The sequence below is a fragment of the Bos indicus genome, chromosome 20 (genome assembly GCF_029378745.1).
Source record: "Bos indicus isolate NIAB-ARS_2022 breed Sahiwal x Tharparkar chromosome 20, NIAB-ARS_B.indTharparkar_mat_pri_1.0, whole genome shotgun sequence".
In the NCBI taxonomy this organism is placed as follows: domain Eukaryota; kingdom Metazoa; phylum Chordata; class Mammalia; order Artiodactyla; family Bovidae; genus Bos; species Bos indicus.
In genome coordinates, this window is record NC_091779.1 from 32,695,208 (window position 1) to 32,713,495 (window position 18,288).

An 18,288-nucleotide genomic window follows, 5' to 3' on the forward strand; every position below is an offset into this window, starting at 1 on the left:
GTATATCTTTTCCCATTCTTCTACCTATAACCTGTCATTACATTTAAGTGAGCTTTTGCAGTTAACATATATAGTTAGATTTTGGCTTTTTATCCAGTCTTGACTTATTTTCTTATATATATTTTACTGGTTCTCTCAAGGTTTGCAATACAGACCATCTTTTATTTATCACAGTCTATTTCAGGTTATATCACTTTATATATAATGAAAGAACCATACAGCTATAAACTTATATTCTATGTTATCTTATTTGCTATTTAGTCATATGTTTTATTCTGCATGTGTTATAAATCCATGGTGCATGCATGTGTGCTAGGTCACTTCAGTTTCGTCCAGCTTTTTGCAGTTCTGTGGACTATAGCCTGCCAAGCTCCTCTGTCCATGAGGATTGTCAAGGCAAGAATACTGGAGTGGGTTGCCATGCCCTGCTCCAGGAGAACTTCCCAACCTAGGAATCGAACCTGTGTCTCTTATGTCCCCTGGACTGACAGGCAGATTCTTTATCATTAATGCCACCTGGGAAGCCCCATAAATCCATGGTACTTTGTTATTATTTTGCTCTAAACAGTCAAGTCTCTTTTAAAGAGATTGAAAATGAGAAAAATATTGTTTATAATTTATGTATATAAATTGTATATTTTATCTCTTTTCCCTGTATATTTGCTCTTTCCTTCACTTTTCCTTTACATCAATTCAGAATGCCATCTGATCTTATTGTCTGTCTGCTGGAAGGACATCCTTTGATTTTTTTTTTTAATGCAAGTCTTACAGATGTTACTCAGGTTGATTCTTTCAGTATTTGCTTATAAAAATTTTTTTTAAATTTTTGTTTATTGTTTTTAATTTATGGAAAATTTGCTCTTAAGCTCTTTGAGATTAGTTGACAGCCTTTCAGTTCAATTCAGTTCAGTTGCTCAGTTGTGTCCGACTCTTTGCAACCCCATGAATCGCAGCACGCCAGGCCTCCCTGTCCATCACCAACTCCCAGAGTTCACTCAGACTCATGTCCATCGAGTCGGTGATGCCATCCAGCCATCTCATCCTCTGTCGTCCCCTTCTCCTCCTGCTCCCAATCCCTCCCAGCATCAGGGTCTTTTCCAGTGAGTCAACTCTTCTCATGAGGTGGCCAAAGTACTGGAGTTTCAGCTTTAGCATCATTCCTTCCAAAGAAATCCGAGGGCTGATCTCCTTCAGAATGGACTGGTTGGATCTCCTTGCAGTCCAAGGGACTCTCAAGAGTCTTCTCCAACACCACAGTTCAGAAGCATCAATTCTTCGGCGCTCAGCTTTCTTCACAGTCCAACTCTCACATCCATAAATGATCACTGGAAAAACCATAGCCTTGACTAGACGGACCTTTGTTGGCAAAGTAATGTCTCTGCTTTTGAATATGCTATCTAGGTTGGTCATAACTTTCCTTCCAAGGAGTAAGCATCTTTTAATTTCATGGCTGCAGCCTTTAGTTTCAGTCTAATTAGCCCCACTACTCATGTTGTTTTTTCTGAGGACACTACCTGATGTCCATGGCATTTCCCCTCTGGCTAGTGGGAATGTGAATTATTCTCAGACCTGTGTGAATTATGGACATTTTTCACCTAATACTTCTTGTGATTCTTCACCAGACCTCAGACAATTTTTTCTTGTAATATATATACATCATTACTCTGGTAAATAACTTGAGTTCACCTTTTGCAAATCTTCTGAGCTCTCTCTCTGTATAGCAAGCTCCCCTCTGGTATTTTGAGATCTCAAGTCAAATTCTAGTTGATCAGAGATCTCAACCCAAATGAGGCAGCTGGACTTCTCATTTCCCCTCCTTGCACTGCAGTCTGGAAACTCTCTAGACAGTAGCCTGGGGCAGTTGTGGGCCCATCTTATTGGCTTCCCTTTTCTCAGAGGTCACAGTCCTGTATTGCCTGCTCTCTGATGTCTAAAAGATGCTTTTTCTATTATTTGTCTGTATTTCTTTTTTTTTTTAATATTTATTTATTTGTATTTATTTGGCTGTTTTGGGTCTTAGTTGCAAAACGTGGTATCTTTAGTTGTGGTATGTGGGCTTAGTTGCTCCGTGCCATGTAGGATCTTAGTTCCCTGACCAAGAATTGAACCTGTGTCCCCTGCACTGCAAGGTAGATTCTATTTTCTTTTTAATTAATTAGTTTATTTTAATTGGAGGATAATTACAATATTGTGATGGTTTTTGCCATACATCAGCATGAATCAGCTATGGGTATACATGTGTCCACCCCATCCTGAACCCCCCTTCCACCGCCCTCCCTACCCTGTCCCTCTGGATTGTCCCAGAGCACTGACTTTGAATGCCCTGCTTTATGTATTGAACTTGCATGGGTCATCTGTTGTGCATATGATACTGTACATGTTTCATTGCTATTCTGTCAAATCATCCCACCCTTGCCTTCTCCCACTGAGACCAAAAGTCTGTTCTTAACATCTGTGTGTCTTTTGCTACCCAGCATGTAGATTGTCGTTACCCTCTTCCTAAGTTCCATATATATGCATTTACATACAGTATTTGTCTTTCTCTTTCTGACTTATTTCTCTCTGTATAACAGGCTCCAGTTTCTCCACCTCATTAGAACTGATTCAAATGCATTCCTTTTTATAGCTGAGTAATATTCCATTGTGTATATGTATCATAACTTCCTTATCCACTCATTTGCTGATGGACATCTAGGTTGCTTCCATGTCCTAGCTATTGTAAATACTCCTGCAATGAACATTGGGGTACATGTGTCTTTTTTAATTCTGGTTTCCTTGGAGTGTATGCCCAGCAGTGGGATTGCTGGGTCATATAGAAGTTCTATTTCTAGTTTTTTAAGGAATCTTCACACTGTTCTCCATAGTGGCTGTACCAGTTTGCATTCCCACTAACAGTGTAAGTGGAGAAGGCACTGGTGATCCACTCCAGTACTCTTGCCTGGAAAATCCCATGGACTGAGGAGCCTGGTGGGCTGCCGTCTATGGGGTTGCACAGAGTCCAACCTGACTGACATGACTTAACAGCAGCAACAGTGTAAGAGGGTTCCCTTTCTCCACACCCTTTCCAGCATTTATTCTTTGTAGATTTTTTTTTTTTTTGTAGATGATGGCCCTTCTGACTAGCGTGAAATGATACCTCATTGTGGTTTTGATTTACTTTTCTCTAATAATGAGTGATGTTGAGCATCTTTTCTTGTATTTATTACCATATGTATATAATCTTTGGAGAAATGTGTGTTTAGGTCTTTTGCCCACTTTTTGATTAGGTTATTCTTTTTTCTGGTGTTGAGCTGCATGAGCTGCTTTGTATATTTTGGAGATTAATTCTTTGTCAGATGTTTCATTTGCTATTATTTTCTCCCAGCAAGGTGGGTTCTAAACCACTGGACCACCAGGGAAGTCCCTGTCTGATTTTCTAATTGTTTAAAAGCATTAATTATATTTTTGAACTTTGGTCTTTATATAGTTCTTAGATGATTTTCCTAGTGTGAATCCCTAGTAATAGAACATCTTGGTCAATTTTTAGGGGTTTTGAAACTTACTGAATTCTTGGCAAAAAATTATCTCAGTTTGCACTCATACTGTTTTCACTCTCTCACCAACACTGGTATCAGTTTTTGTTTATTTGTTTTTCCTGTTTTTCTAATCTGTTATTTTGCATTTCTTTAAAAACTGCATCCTTGACTATTTAAAGAGCTGGCAATGTCTTATTTTTCTGGAGGGGCACTTAATCCTTTTTGTTGTTGTTGTTCTGGAGGCCTTCCTTTTGGCTTTTAGTGTTTATTATATCTTATCAAATATTGTTTCCAGTACTGCTGTCTTTGATCATTTTAAAAAACAGTATTGATGGTGACTATTCTCTGTTGTAAATGTGTGTTAAGAGACCATCTGTAACAAGCAAGCACATGTGAACGTGTGTGTGTTTGTGTTTTGTTTCCGATATGTTGAACAAGTCTTACACTTGGGATGAAATCAAAGCACAGCAATTTTTATCTCCTGTGGTGCATTTAACTTTATTCTGTTGGGAAGCTTTCCCTCTGTGTCAGCTCATTCTCAGATGATAAACTTTCAGTGGGTCACTTTAATTCCCAAACTTAGTAGTGAGTCTAAAATTAAAGGATCCAGTTCAGACTGGTGGCTCAGATGGTAAAGAATCTGCCTGCTATGCAGGAGACCCAGGTTCAATCTCTGGATTGAGAAGATCCCCTGGAAAAGAAAATGGCTCCAGTATTCTTGCCTGGGACATCCCATGGACAGAGGAGCCTGGCAAGCTATAGTCCATGGTGTTACAAAGAATCAGACACAGCTGAGCAACTAAACACACACAGTGCAAACTGGTGAACTTTGCTTCAGTATACATTCAAAAGCAATGTATCTCCTTTAACCACTGCTTCCCAGCTATGGGCAGAACAGGCTGCCTGCATTTGGGGAAGGTTGCTTGGTGTTCTTTTGCTTTTTCTCTCCACTCACTTCGTCCACCAACTCAGTTTGGCACTGCAGGGTCAAAATTCAGGAGAATGAGAAGGTGAGGAAGAAAGTTGGGAAAGTTCTTATATAGCTGTTGACTGGTAATGCCGTGAACTGCCTCCATGCTCTCTGGTCCTTTCACATGCTTAGAGCTGATCCCTTTCTCTGTGTGGTTGGGCTGGGGTTTTGGGGACCCCCTTCTGGGCTCCTTCTGTAGTGTCTGTCCTGATGAATGATGGCTGGATGCTTTCCCAGCAGCTCCTGGCTTTCCTATTGTTCTCTTCACACATACACTCTCAGTGATAGGACCCTCTCTTCCTTCCATGGCATCTTGTTGAGAACATATTAAAGCATCTTCATGCTGCTGCTGCTGCTGCTGCTGCTGCTGCTAAGTCACTTCAGTCATGTCAGACTCTGTGCGACCCTCTCCTACATGGCCCACATCTGGGAAGCACCCACACATTTCTTGTCCACCTTCAGGAATAGTGTAGCTACTTTGCCAGAATGGTAGCTTCTACTTTCTCAGGTAGGAGTCAGACATGCCATTCCCTGGTTGCATCCTGGCTCTTCTCCAAAGGGTATGATGCTCTCCTGTTGTCATCCAGGCTCTAATATGTTGATTTAGGGGTAGACAAACACTTGCCCCTCTTTTTGGTTGCTGGGATGGACCTTTCTTCAAGCCCTTTATAGAGAATCCTCTGCTGTGGCCTATACTCTGCTCCTTGATCTTGCCAATGGATCCAAAAATCATAGAACTTGTTTTTGACCATTTTCTCTGAAAATTCTGTTACTGAGCATCTGTCTCACATGCTGGTATCTCATAGGTGTCACGGTTGAACATCAGTCAAAAGCGAGACAAAAAAAGTCCCACTCTAGCATTTGGTTTCTACCACTTTGGCTTGTGGCCCTGCTGTTTCCTTGCTGTCATTATTTCTCCCTTGTAAGCTCGTGTTCAGCTAAGTCTCCATATGTGCGCGAGTGTCCTCTGTCTATGGTTCCTGTATACCAGGGTGCTCCCCACAGTTTATTCTGTTCCTAGCTCCCCTGGATAGAATAGAGGACCATGGAAGAACCTAGCCAAGCCCTTCTCATTCTACCAGGGAATAAAACGTACATTGACCCCGTGGATAGAACTTCACTTCCTGTGTCAATTAGAGACACATTTAATATCCGCAAATTTTCTGAGACCAAAGAATGATTTCTTTTTGTTCTGCAATTTAACAAATGAGCATACGTTAAAGAAAAAAAAGGACAACCTAAGATTAGTGAAATTTATGAATTTAGGGTGTTATTAGGAATATAAGCTGTTTATTATTGTTTTTCACTTGAAAACTATATTTGGTTATCCAAAAATACTTTAATCTGTGACTGTCTGGAAAACATTACGTTGAAAACTAGTCTTTAGTTTTATTACTCACAGTCAATATTTTTCAGATTAAAAGTATTTATTGACTAACATATTGACATATGAATTTTATAATGAAAATTTCTCTTACTTGGAGGATCCTGCTGCTGCTAAGTCGCCTCAGTCGTGTCCGACTCTGTGCAGCCCCATAGATGGCAGCCCACCAGGCTCCCCCGTCCCTGGGATTCTCCAGGCAAGAACACTGGAGCAGGTTGCCATTTCCTTCTTCAGTGCATGAAAGTGAAAAGTGAACGTGAAGTCGCTCAGTTGTGTCCAACTCTTAGCGACCCCACAGACTGCAGCCTACCAGGCTCCTCCGTCCATGGGATTTTCCAGGCAAGAGTCCTGGAGTGGGGTGCCATTGCCTTCTCCATGGAGGATCCTATGGATGATCAAAAGCTGTGTGTGTGTGCTCAGCCCACCAGACTTGTTTATCCATGGGATTTCTCAGATAAAAATACTTGAGTGGGTTGCCATTTCCTTCCTCCAGGGTATTTTCCCAGCCCAGGGATTGAATCCATATCTCCTGCATTGGCAGGTGGACTCTTTACCCCTGAGTTACCAGCGAAGCCACAACTAAGTTATAAATCTACTATTTTTACTACAAGGGAGCTAAGTTATAAATCTACTATTTTTACCAGAAGCTCTTTGGTTCATGCCATTGGCCAGGTTCTATGCTGTTTATTTGTATGTTTATTGTCACTTAATCCTTATAACTCTGTGAGTTAAATATAATAGTCCCTGTTGTTATAGATGAAGAGACTCAGGCCAGGAGAGTTAACTTTTCAAGTTTACATGTGTTGCAAGTTATGCAGTGGGGATTTAGTCACAGTATTGTTTGCTTTTATGTACTTTGCATTCTGCCACAAGTTTCTTTGTTCCTTTTTTTGGATGTATTTTACTAATGCCTTTGTGATGAGACAAAACTACCTGCAAAATAAATAAATATCTTTATAGCCTTTCTGTAAACTTGAGAAAGAAATCTCTGTTTCATTGTGTGGGGTAGCATGTGTGCGTACTAAGTTGCTTCAGTCATGTCTGACTCTTTGTGAACCTATGGACTGTAGCCTGGCAGGCTCCTCTGTCCATGGGACTCTCCAGGCAAGAATACTGAAATGGGTAGCCATTCCCTTCTCCAGGGAATCTTCCTGACCAGGGATCATACCTACATCTCTTATGTCTCCTGCATTGGCAGGTGAGTTCCTTACCACCGGTGCCACCTGGGAAGCCCATGTGTGGGATATAGGCTATTACAATTGGAAGGATACATGCTGTATGTGTAATACTAGTTCAAGCTGCAGGCATTGGAAGGTGCTGGATTGACAATTTGCATATTCTTTCTTCTGCATATTATCTTTTAAGTCCTCACTTGAATTCTAAAGTCTCCACTGCCTAATCACAGTAATTAACATCAATCTCATGTATGAAGTATTTTATTATCAACCCATTTTGTTTTTTATAATCTACCAACTGAAGCGTTCTTTGAAAGAGTTCTTGTCCTCTACTAGGATTTTTATAATTTTAGCTTTAGATATTTCTTAAATGGAAAACATTGAGACATAATTATAGAAATATGGGAATCAATGCAAAGGGGAATCCTAAATAGAGGTTTTTTTTTTTTTTTTTAAAAAAAAAAGATTAAATGTGAGATCAGGAAGGAACAATAGCAGATTCATTAGCAAGTTACCTCACTCAGCCTAGATCCCCACCAGTGTTAAACTTTTAGGTAAGCAAAGTAACATGAGAATATGAAATAGAAATATCTCAATTTTCATTAATCTTAAAAGAGACTTTGTCTTTTGATTGCTATCTGAATCTGTTTTTGCTCTGAAGGAAAGGAAATATTTTCCTCCTTTGTATGTTGCATATGATGTGTTTGTGAACAACTGCTTGGTTCTAAGAACTCTGTTCACTGGAACTCAGATATATTCAAGTCAGACTCTGAAAGAAACGTAAGCTGGATATCTGATTGGTTCCAAGACATGGTGCTACTTGGCCTCCTAGCAGCTCTGTATGAATTTGATCATACTTTCCACCTCCTCAGTATTGGAAGGCAGAAGTCTATGCATGAAACGGGAGTTTGGACCTTTTTATTAAAATAGTATCTGTCCCCTTTCTCCTTCTTTATAAAGAGACTAAGCAATGAGTGAGTTTGTTATTTTCAGTTATTATCCCTTTAGTTAAAGATGGTTAGTATGACTGCGGCAGCCTCCTCTCATTAAAGAGCCCACTTAAAAGAAGGGGAGGAAACATTAAAAATGATAGATGAAGTCTCCTAGAAACCCATTATTAGTAATTTCATAAATAATGGTGCTTCTGATATGACTTAGCGGGGAATGAAGCCAAAGGGCTGAAGACAGTGTGACCCTGCAGCTAAAGACTAATGAATCTTGAAGACTAAATGTTATTGAATGACTGAATTTAGCATTTCCAGTTGGTGAAAGCTTTATTTCTTACTTTACTCCTTTGGTTTAGAGATAATTTTTGACTAGAACTTTTATTGTCAAAAAAGTTTTATTAGGGAAAATGTCAAATGTGTACAAAAATAGAACACTAATGCTTAGGCAGTTGTCCATTCATGGCTAGTCTTATTTCTTATAGTCTTATACTCCTATTTACCTCTGCCCTCCCCAAATTATTTTGAGGCAGATTTCATCATCATATCATCCTATCAATAAACTTTTTAGCATTATTTCTGAAAGATAAAGATTCCTTTTATAAACCACAATTCCTTATTCCCTTAACAGTAAGCGATTAAGGATGCAATTCCTTAATATCATCCGTCGATACAGCACCCTCCTTCTACTGATAGAGAACCTGAATTCAAAGAAATGAAGTGGCTTGACCCAGGTCACAAAACTAGGCAGCAGCTAGGCCAGTGCTATAATGCATCACTCCAGCCTGTTAGTCTTAGAGGGATGGCATGTCCACTTTAAGAGGAAGAGTTTACTTTTGAAATGTAACATCCCACATAAAAAGCCTTCCGTTTTCCTTTTAAGTACACTCAGAAGCAGCTCTACGTCTCTGTGAAGTCACTTAACCTTTCAGACTTCATCTCTTTATTTTTAAAATGGGATGAATGCAATAGGTTGTATTTTATACAACTTTTTGTATTTTATACCTACTTTCTTTGGTTTTATATGTTGTATTAAGGACTGTGGATAGAGTGGTGAGCAAACCTCTTCAGGAAAAATCTTTTTCCTGGAGTGCACTAAGCATTAAATATGTTGATTTAGGAAGGACTGGTAGGTTTAGAATAATAGAGTTTCTTTGTCCAGGAGTGATGCATACTTTGTCATTTATTTAGGTCTTGTTTACCTCTTGCACTACAGTTACTCCTAATTCTTTTTAAGTGTTTGTCAATGTATTGAGCTGGATATTCCCTTTCAACTTCTAATCTATTTATTTTATTTGCTATCATGGTTCTTTTAGAATTCTCTTAGATATTCTACATATCTCTTTTATCTGCAAATAAAAAGCATTTTTATTTTCTAAGATGCCTGCCACCAGTTTATTTTCTTTTAACATATTATCCAAAACAAATATGAGTAAGTCATAGTGATTGAGGACTCTCTTGATTTTGATGAGATTTTATTTAAAATTTTTGCCTGTAATACTATGCTTGCTGTTTGTATTGTTGTTGTTCTAGAAGTTTATATTGTTCTAGAAGTTTCAGATTGCTTTTAAACTTACTGGCTGTTGAATTTTATCCAATGTGTTTTTAACCTGTTAATTTACACATGGCTATTGTTCAGTCACTCAGTTGTATTCAACTCTTTGCGACCCATGGACTGCGCAGCACCCTGGACTTCCCTGTCCTTTACTATCTCCCAGAACTTTCTTAAACTCATGACCTTTGAGTCGGTGATGCCATCCAAACATCTTATCCTCTGTCATCCCCCTTCTCCTCCTGCCTTCAATCTTTCCCAGTATCAGGGTCTTTTCTAATGAATGGGCTCTTCACATCAGATGGCCAAAATATTGGAGCTTCAGCTTCAGCATCAGTCCTTCCAAAGAATATTCAGGATTGATTTCCTTTAGGATGGACTGGTTTGACCTCCTTGCAGTCCAAAGGACTCTCAAGAGTCTTCTCCAACACCACAGTTCAAAAGCATCAGTTCTTTGGCACTCAGCCTTCTTTATGGTCCAACTCTCACATCCATACATGACTGCTGGAAAAACCATAGCTTGACTAGAAGGACCTTTGTAGGTAAAGTGATGTCTCTGCTTTTTAATATGCTATCTAGGGCTTCCCTTGTGGCCCAGTTGGTAAAGAATCTGCCTGCAGTGAGGGAGACCTGGGTTCAGTCCCTGGGTTGGGAAGATCCCCTGGAGAAGAGCATGGCAATCCACTCCAGTACGTTTGCCTGGAGAATCCCCATGGACAGAGGAGCCTGGTGGGCTACAGCCGATGGGGTTGCAAAGAGTCGGACATGACTGAGTGACTAAGCGCACACACAGGTTTGTCACAGCTCTTCTTCCAAGTAGAGAGAATCTTATAATTTCATGGTTGCACTTAGCATCCACAGTAATTTTGGAGCCCAAGAAAATAAAGTCTGTCACTGTTTCCGTTGTTTCTCTATATATTTGCCATCAAGTGATGGGGCTGGATGCCATGATGTTCCTTTTTGAATATTGAGTTTTAAGCCAGCTTTTTCACTCTCCTCATCTTCTTTAAGAGACTGTTTAGTTCCTGTTCACTTTCTGCCACAAGAGTGGTGTCATCTGCATATCTGGGGTTATTGATATTTCTCCGGGCAGTCTTAATTACAGTTTGTGCTTCATCCAGCCCATCATTTCACATGATGTATTCTGCATATAAGTTCAGTAGTCAGAGTGGCAATACACAGTCTTGATGGACTTCTTTCCCAGTTTGGAACCAGTCCATTGTTCCATGTCCAGTTCTGTTGCTTTTTTGACCAGCACACAGGAGGCAGGAGACAGGTAAAGTGATCTGGTACTCCCATTTCTTTAAGAATTTCCCACAGTTTGTTGTGATCCACACAGTCCAAGGCTTTAGTGTAGTCAATGAAACAGAAGTAGACGTTTTTATGGAATTATCTTGCTCTTTCTATGATCCAGTGGATGTTGGTGATTTGATCTCTGGTTCCTCTGCCTTTTCTAAATCCAGCTTGAACATCTGGAAGTTCTATATTCATGTACAGTTGAAGCCTAGCTTGAAGAATTTTGAGTATTACTCTGCTAGCATGTGAAATGAGTGCAGTTGTGTGGTACTTTGAACATTCTTCGGCATTGCCTTTCTTTGGGATTATTGGAATTTGTTAATGTTATATTTTAAGTTGATAGGTGTTGAATCATTGTTACTCTTTTAATACAGATGATCAGTTTGTAACAATCTGCAAGAAATTTTTTTGTTTATTGGTCTCCTCATATTTTGTGACCTTTTTTGTGACAATCTTGTTAACATGTATTTTTCTTTATAGTATTTATTTCTTTTGGATTTTCAAATTTATTGGTCCAAAACAACATAATATTTTTGTATAATTTCTTTAATAGCTTAGGAACTTGTATCTGCTTTTTATTTCTAATTCTGTAGATACTCATTTTCTCTCTTCTGTTTTCATCAGGCTTGTAAGAACTCTAATTGTTTTTAAATTAATCAAGTTTAAGAAGCATATGATTTGTTAATTTTATTCTTCTTCTTATTTATTCTCTGTGTTATACTAGTTTCTAGATTTACAAATTGCTTACTTAATTTTCAATCTTTCTGTTTTAATAATAAAAACTTTTAATAATAAAGCCCTAAGGCTTTCTCTTTCTTTAGTACAATATTGTATACTATAAACTTTAATGTGAAGTTTGTATTTTCATTAATTTCTAGGGCATTTGTAATCTTTTTATTTTTATACTTTATTTTTGGCTGTGCTGAGTGTTGTTTCTGCGTGGCCTTTCTCTAGTTGTGGAGAGTGGGGGCTGCTCTCTGGTTGTGGCTTGCAGACTTCTCCTGCGGTAGCTTCTCTGGTTGCAGAGCACAGGCTCTAGGGCTCGTGGGCTTCAGTAGTTGCAACTCCTGGGCTCCAGAGCACAGGCTCAGCAGTTGTGGTGCACGTGCTTAGTTGCTTTATTGCATGTGGACTCTTCCCAGATCAGGGATTGTACTTGTGTCTCCTGCATTGGCCAGCAAATTCTTTACCACTGAGCCACCAGAGAAGCCCCAGAATTTCAGTTTTAATTTCATTTTTGATTCAGTAACTTCTTAGAAGAATTTTTTCCCTTCAAAGATTTGTGGGGTATTCTTTATACTTTTTGAATTTACTAGGTTTTCTATATGGCCAAGTACATGATTTGTTTTTCTGAACTTCATATGGAAATGAAATAATTTTATATTAAATTCAGCCTATTACTTAATGTGGTCATATCCTTTATTTATTCACTAGTTCTTAGGGACAGTATGTGGTTTAGTAGAGAGCAAATAAGAGAATTCAAAAGACCCGAATTCTAGTTTTAACTTTTCTGCTAACAAATTGTGATCTTACATGACTTTCTCTCTTTTGGTCTAATCCAGTGCTATCCAAAAAAAACTTGCTGTCGTTGTGTAAATGTTCTATATATACTTTGTTCAATATTGTAGCACTAGTAACATGTTGCTTTTGAGCACTTGAAATGGGGCTGCTGCTACTGCTGCTAAGTCACTTCAGTCGTGTCCGACTCTGTGCGACCCCATAGACGGCAGCCCACCAGGCTCCCCCGTCCCTGGGATTCTCCAGGCAAGAACACTGGAGTGGGTTGCCATTTCCTTCTCCAATGCATGAAAGTGAAAAGTGAAAGTGAAGTCGCTCAGTCATGTCCGACCCTCAGCGACCCCATGGACTGCAGCCTTCCAGGCTCCTCCATCCATGGGATTTTCCAGGCAAGAGTACTGGAGTGGGGTGCCATAGAAATGGGGCTAGTATTACTGAATAACTGAATTTTAAATTTTATTTAATTCAAATTTATATAGCCAAATATTGGACAGTGCAGGTATAATCTATTAAAGTCTTACACTCAATAAATCTCAAGGGAGCCCAACTATAAAATGTTATTTTAACTTTCAAGCTGTAAATTTACATATTAGGTATTTTTGAAGATGCTGTGATATAATGGGAAATTTGAATGCTTAGAGAAATAAATAGTTGAGAGATGGTAAAATTTCAGAAGTTTCATACTCAGTCCAAGCTTCTAACATTAAAAAGATTGAGCCTTTGGTGATCTAAAGGTTTTGAAATACAGAAAGTTATACTGAGGGTTAGCTTCTAAATGTCAGCCCTTAGGCGAAAATCACATTATTCAAATTACACTTAAGAATGTATTTTATTTCTTTGTTAAAGGTTGGAAGACCCATAAAATCTATCATGTATTCTTTGTATTTTTTGTATTTTTTCCCTTAGGTCTTTGAATCAAAAATAAATCAAAACCTAAATTATGAATTACCTAGAAATTAATGAGAATAAAACTTTATATCAAAGCTTATAGAATACAATTAAAATTAGACTCAGAAAAAAATTGAGAGCCATAAATACTTTTATTATTTGCAGATACTGTGAATTGACCCTTCTGGCTTGCTTGCATTCCTTACCAGTGTAATGTACACAGTGTGACTATGTTAGGACTTCCGTTATCTGATCGTATTAGCCCTGGGATGTGTATTACTAAGACCCGCAGGATCAATACTAAATCAGATCATGATTATCTTTGTTAAGAACTAGATAGAGAAGTTGACTTTTATTTGGGGGAGGTCAGAAAATCCCATGGACAGAGGAGTCTGGTGAGCTACAGTCCATGGGGTTGCAAAAGAGTCAGATACAACTTAGCAATTAAGTGAAAACAAATATGATATGACAACATGTCATATAAACCCTAGAATTATCTTGATAAATATTCATTGCTGGAAGCATATGGGATTGAGACTGCGTGAATATCAGTTTCTCATCTCCCATCTTACCCTCTTTCCAGAACTTCAATGACTAAATAGAATGCCAGGCAAAATCATTAATATTTTACATTTTAGCTCTCTTTCTCCTTTCTTTTCCCTCCTCAGTCAGTATGGTGGAATTTTCTTAAGTAAAAGGCAGATAGAGTTTTTGAGCTTTATTGTACCCAATAATAAATTTAACATTTATTATACCCAATAATATATATAACATTGCCCATTTATTGTTTGCTAACTCAAAGTGGATCATTTGTAATACTTTTTTTTTTAATAATACTTTATATATTGAGAATTAGTAGAGAATAGGATATTCCATTTATTTTTTTCAGATTATCCAAATTTAGCTATGTGCTGTGCTTAGCTGCTCAGTCGTGTCCAACTCTTTGTGACTCCGTTGACTAACCTGTCTGGCACCTCTGTCCATGGGGATTCTTCAAGCAAGAATACTGGAATGGGTTTGCTGCCCTCCTCCAGGGGAGCTTCCCAACCCAGGGATAGAACCCAGGTCTCTGCATTGCAGGCAGATTCCTCACCATCTGAGCCACCAGAGAAGCCCAAATTTGGCTATATAAGTACCAATTTCTAAGTATAATTTTGGATAGAAAACCAGATTACCTGTCTTGTTACAATTATGCATAAAAAACATAAGTATGTTTTGCACAAGGGCTTGACACAGAGTCCTTTGCTTCCCTGGGGGCTCTGACAGTAAGGAATCTGCCTGCAGCGTGGGAGACCTGGGTCTGGAAGATCCCCTGGAGAAGGGGATGGGTACCTACTCTAGTATTCTTGCCTGGAGAATCCCGTCGACAGAGGAGCCTGGCAGCTACAGTCGATGGGTTCGCACAGAGTCAGGCACAACTGAGCCGACTAACACTAACATAAGCTTTAACTCATATATGAGAGATTTGACCTGTTTTATCCTTTCATTATCTGTTACGGTATTTATGGAATATTGTTATAACTTTGAACACTAACAGAATTAGATAAGAGAATTCCTCATTGGAGAGTTCTTATCATGATTTGCGTCTTATCTTTTGTTTTTCAAAACACCGCTTTCTGGTGGGGATCCTGTACTTACCAAATAATAAAGGGCCAAAGAAGTACATATTAAAATGAAAAAAAAAAAAATAAGCCTATCATCTATATAATCAGAGCCTGAAAAACTAATCCACAAACAATGTAGAACTAGCTCCCTTAAAATTGCAACATTTTTCTTACTACCAGAACATTATGAAAAATAAACTGATTACTCTGGCACTTAGAAACTTAATCAGCTAACATTTTCCATCCTGAATGTGACTTCTGCTCATAGTCATGTAGTTTTTAGGAAATTTAATTTTCTTAAATCATGGCTTTCAGGTTGGTGAAGGATACATGGTTTGTTTACAAGCACATTTGGAAAGTTTTATAATTTTTGTCCTTAAGGATCCAACTGTATTTTTAGAAGTTGTCTAAACTGAAACTATGTAGATCATCTCTAGGCTTGCTGTCTGCTTCTTAACTAAATTAATTAATTACATACAATAGATTAGGAACAATAAGAAAAAAAATAGTGCAATAGGTCCAACATAATGGACATTTTAAATAAGAAGCATCTTCTGTGGGAATTCAATTACATTTTTCTGGAAGTTATAACTTCCAGAAAAAACTTAAAAGACTTCAATTTTTTTCTGACTTGTTCTTTTAACTTCAGGTAATTTATTTAACTTTTCTTTGTTGTATTTTCTTTTCTGTATAAGGGAGAGTAAGTAAGTAAATATTAAGTAAATAAGTAATATCATTAAGTAAGTAAATATTTGGAGAAGGCAATGGCACCCCACTCCAGTACTTTTGCCTAGAAAATCCCATAGACAGAGGAGCCTGGTAGGCTGCAGTCCATGGGGTTGCTAAGAGTCGGACACGACTGAGCTACTTCACTTTCACTTTTCACTTTCATGCATTGGAGAAGGAAATGACAACCCACTCCAGTGTTCTTGCTAAGAGTCGGACATGACTGAGCTACTTCACTTTCACTTTTTGCTTTTGTGCATTGGAGAAGGAAATGGCAACCCACTCCAGTGTTCTTGCCTGGAGAATCCCAGGGACAGGGGAGCCTGGTGGGCTACCGTCTATGGGATCGCACAGAGTCAGACACGACTGAAGCGACTTAGCAGCAGCAAGTAAATATTAAGTAAGTAATAGTAAGTAAGTAAGTAAATATGATTATTTACTTACTTTTTGTAAGTAATAGTCTTACTACTTACTTTTATAATATCTACTTACTTTTTGTAAGTACTGTTTATAATGAGGAATTATCTTTATAAATTGTGTTTATTGAAAGGTTCTCTCTTACTGTGGAAAAAGTAAGCCATAACAGGAAAAATAAAATAATAGTACAAAGTAGAAATGGCATATTATATATCATAGAACAAAGATCCAGTCTGTATTTCTGATTTTTTCAAACTTGTAATAATATGGTTGTAGAACATTGTTTTAAAAGGTCCTCATTACCATGTTTCAAGTTTTTTTTTTTTTAATGCTATCAAAAACCTAAGCTGTCCAATATCAGAATTGGCTTATCAAAATAATAATGACTTAGATGGCAAAGTTTATTTATTGGGAAAAATAAAATAGAGCAAAGGAAATCCTCAACAAAATGAAAAGGCAGCCTGTCAAATGAGAGAAATTATTTGCAAATCATGTATCTGCTAAGGGGCTAATATTCAAAATATTTAAAGAACTCATGCAATTTAATGCCAAAAAAACCAAACAATCTAATTTTTAAATGGACAGAAGATATTAATAAACATTTTTCCAAAGAAAATACACAGATGGCCAGCAGGTACATGAACAGATGCTGAACATCATTAATCACTGGGGAAATGTAAATTAACCTCATGAGTTATCACCTCATACCTGTTAGAATGGCTACTATAAAAAAGACAAGAAAGGGAATTCTCTGACAATCCAGTGGTTAAGACACGGGACTTTCACTGTCATGGCCTGAGTTTAATCCCTGGTTAGGAAACGAAGATCCCCTAAACCATGTGGTACAGCCGAAAAAAAAAAAAGACAAGAAATAAGTGTTGGTGATAAAGTGGTGAAAAGAGAACCCTTGTGCACTGTTAATGGGAATGTAAATTGGTCCAGCAACTGTGCAAAATGGCATGGATGTTTCCCCAAAATTAAAAATAGAACTACCATAAGAACCAGCAATTCTACTTCTGCGTATTTGTCTGAGGAAAGCAAAAATTGTAACTTGAAAAGATATATGCACCTCTATGTTCATTGAGGGATTATTTATAGTAGTTGAGATATGGTAGCTACCTCTGTGACAATCTATGGATGAATGAAGAAGCTATGCTATATGTATGTATGCACACACATAAACAAACACAACAGAGTATTACTCAGCCATAAAGAAGAATGAGATCTTACCATTTATGACAGCACACATGGACCTCTAGGGGATTACAACAAGTGAAATAAGTCAAACAGAGAAAGATAAATACCATGTGATCTCTCTTATATGTGGAATCTAAAAAACAAAAACAAGCTTATAGATTTAGAGAACTAGTTGGTGGTTGCTAGAGGTTGGGGGTGGAGGTGTGAAAAATGGGTGAAGGATGTCAAAAAGAAAATTATAACAACAAGAACAATGAAAAGCCCACACATAGAGTTCTCAGAACTATCTTTCTTGTTCTTTATCCAGATACTAACTTATGACTTTCTGTTAAGCTAGTATATCCCGTATTGGAATAAAATTCAGTTACTACAAGAAAACAGATCATAGCTAAAAACAAAACACAAATTCATTTAACTGTCATAAATTTATTGTTTTTAGAGTCAGATTTTGCAAAGTTTTTTAGCAATTGTCTAAAAAATTACTAGGAGAGGCCCTCACTGAGGGAAATCTGAGTACTAATCTGTATTGGTTTCATTTTAAAGAAAAAACAAAAACTATAGGAACAAGCCACATATTGAGGTTTTTAAAAAAATAAACTTTGTGTTTTGGAATAATTTTAGATTTACAGAAAAGCTGTAGAGATAGTACAAAGAGTTTTCATATTCCCTTCACTCGATTTCCCTCATTATTATAATCCTTTATTACTGTGGTACATTTGACATTATTTTCCAGTAGCAACCGCACCATTTTCCATTCCATCCAACAGTGTTCAAGGGTTCCAGTTTCTTCATATCCTTGTCAACACTTATCTTTTTTTTTTTTTTTAACAATAGGTAATACTATATTGTGGTTTTGATCTGCATTTCCTTGCAGGTTGGTGATTATAAGCATCTTTTCATATACTTTTTGTGCTTCTCTGATGAGCTCAGTTGGTAGAGAATGCACCTGCAATGCAGAAGACCCCGGTTCGCTTCCTGGGTTGGGAAGATCTGCTGGAGAAGGGATAGACTACCCACTCCAGTGTTCTTGGGCTTTCCTTGTGGCTCATCTGGTAAAGAATCCCCCTACAATGCGGGAGACCTGGATTCGATCCCTGGGTTG

At 37.9% G+C, this 18,288-nt stretch overlaps 1 protein-coding gene across 1 annotated transcript in view; it reads left to right on the forward strand.

Annotated features, from left to right (window-relative positions):
* OXCT1 (3-oxoacid CoA-transferase 1) overlaps positions 1-18,288 on the forward strand; it is a 160,925-nt gene that overhangs the window by 97,944 nt on the left and 44,693 nt on the right. The gene's annotated exons all lie outside the window — the stretch shown is intronic.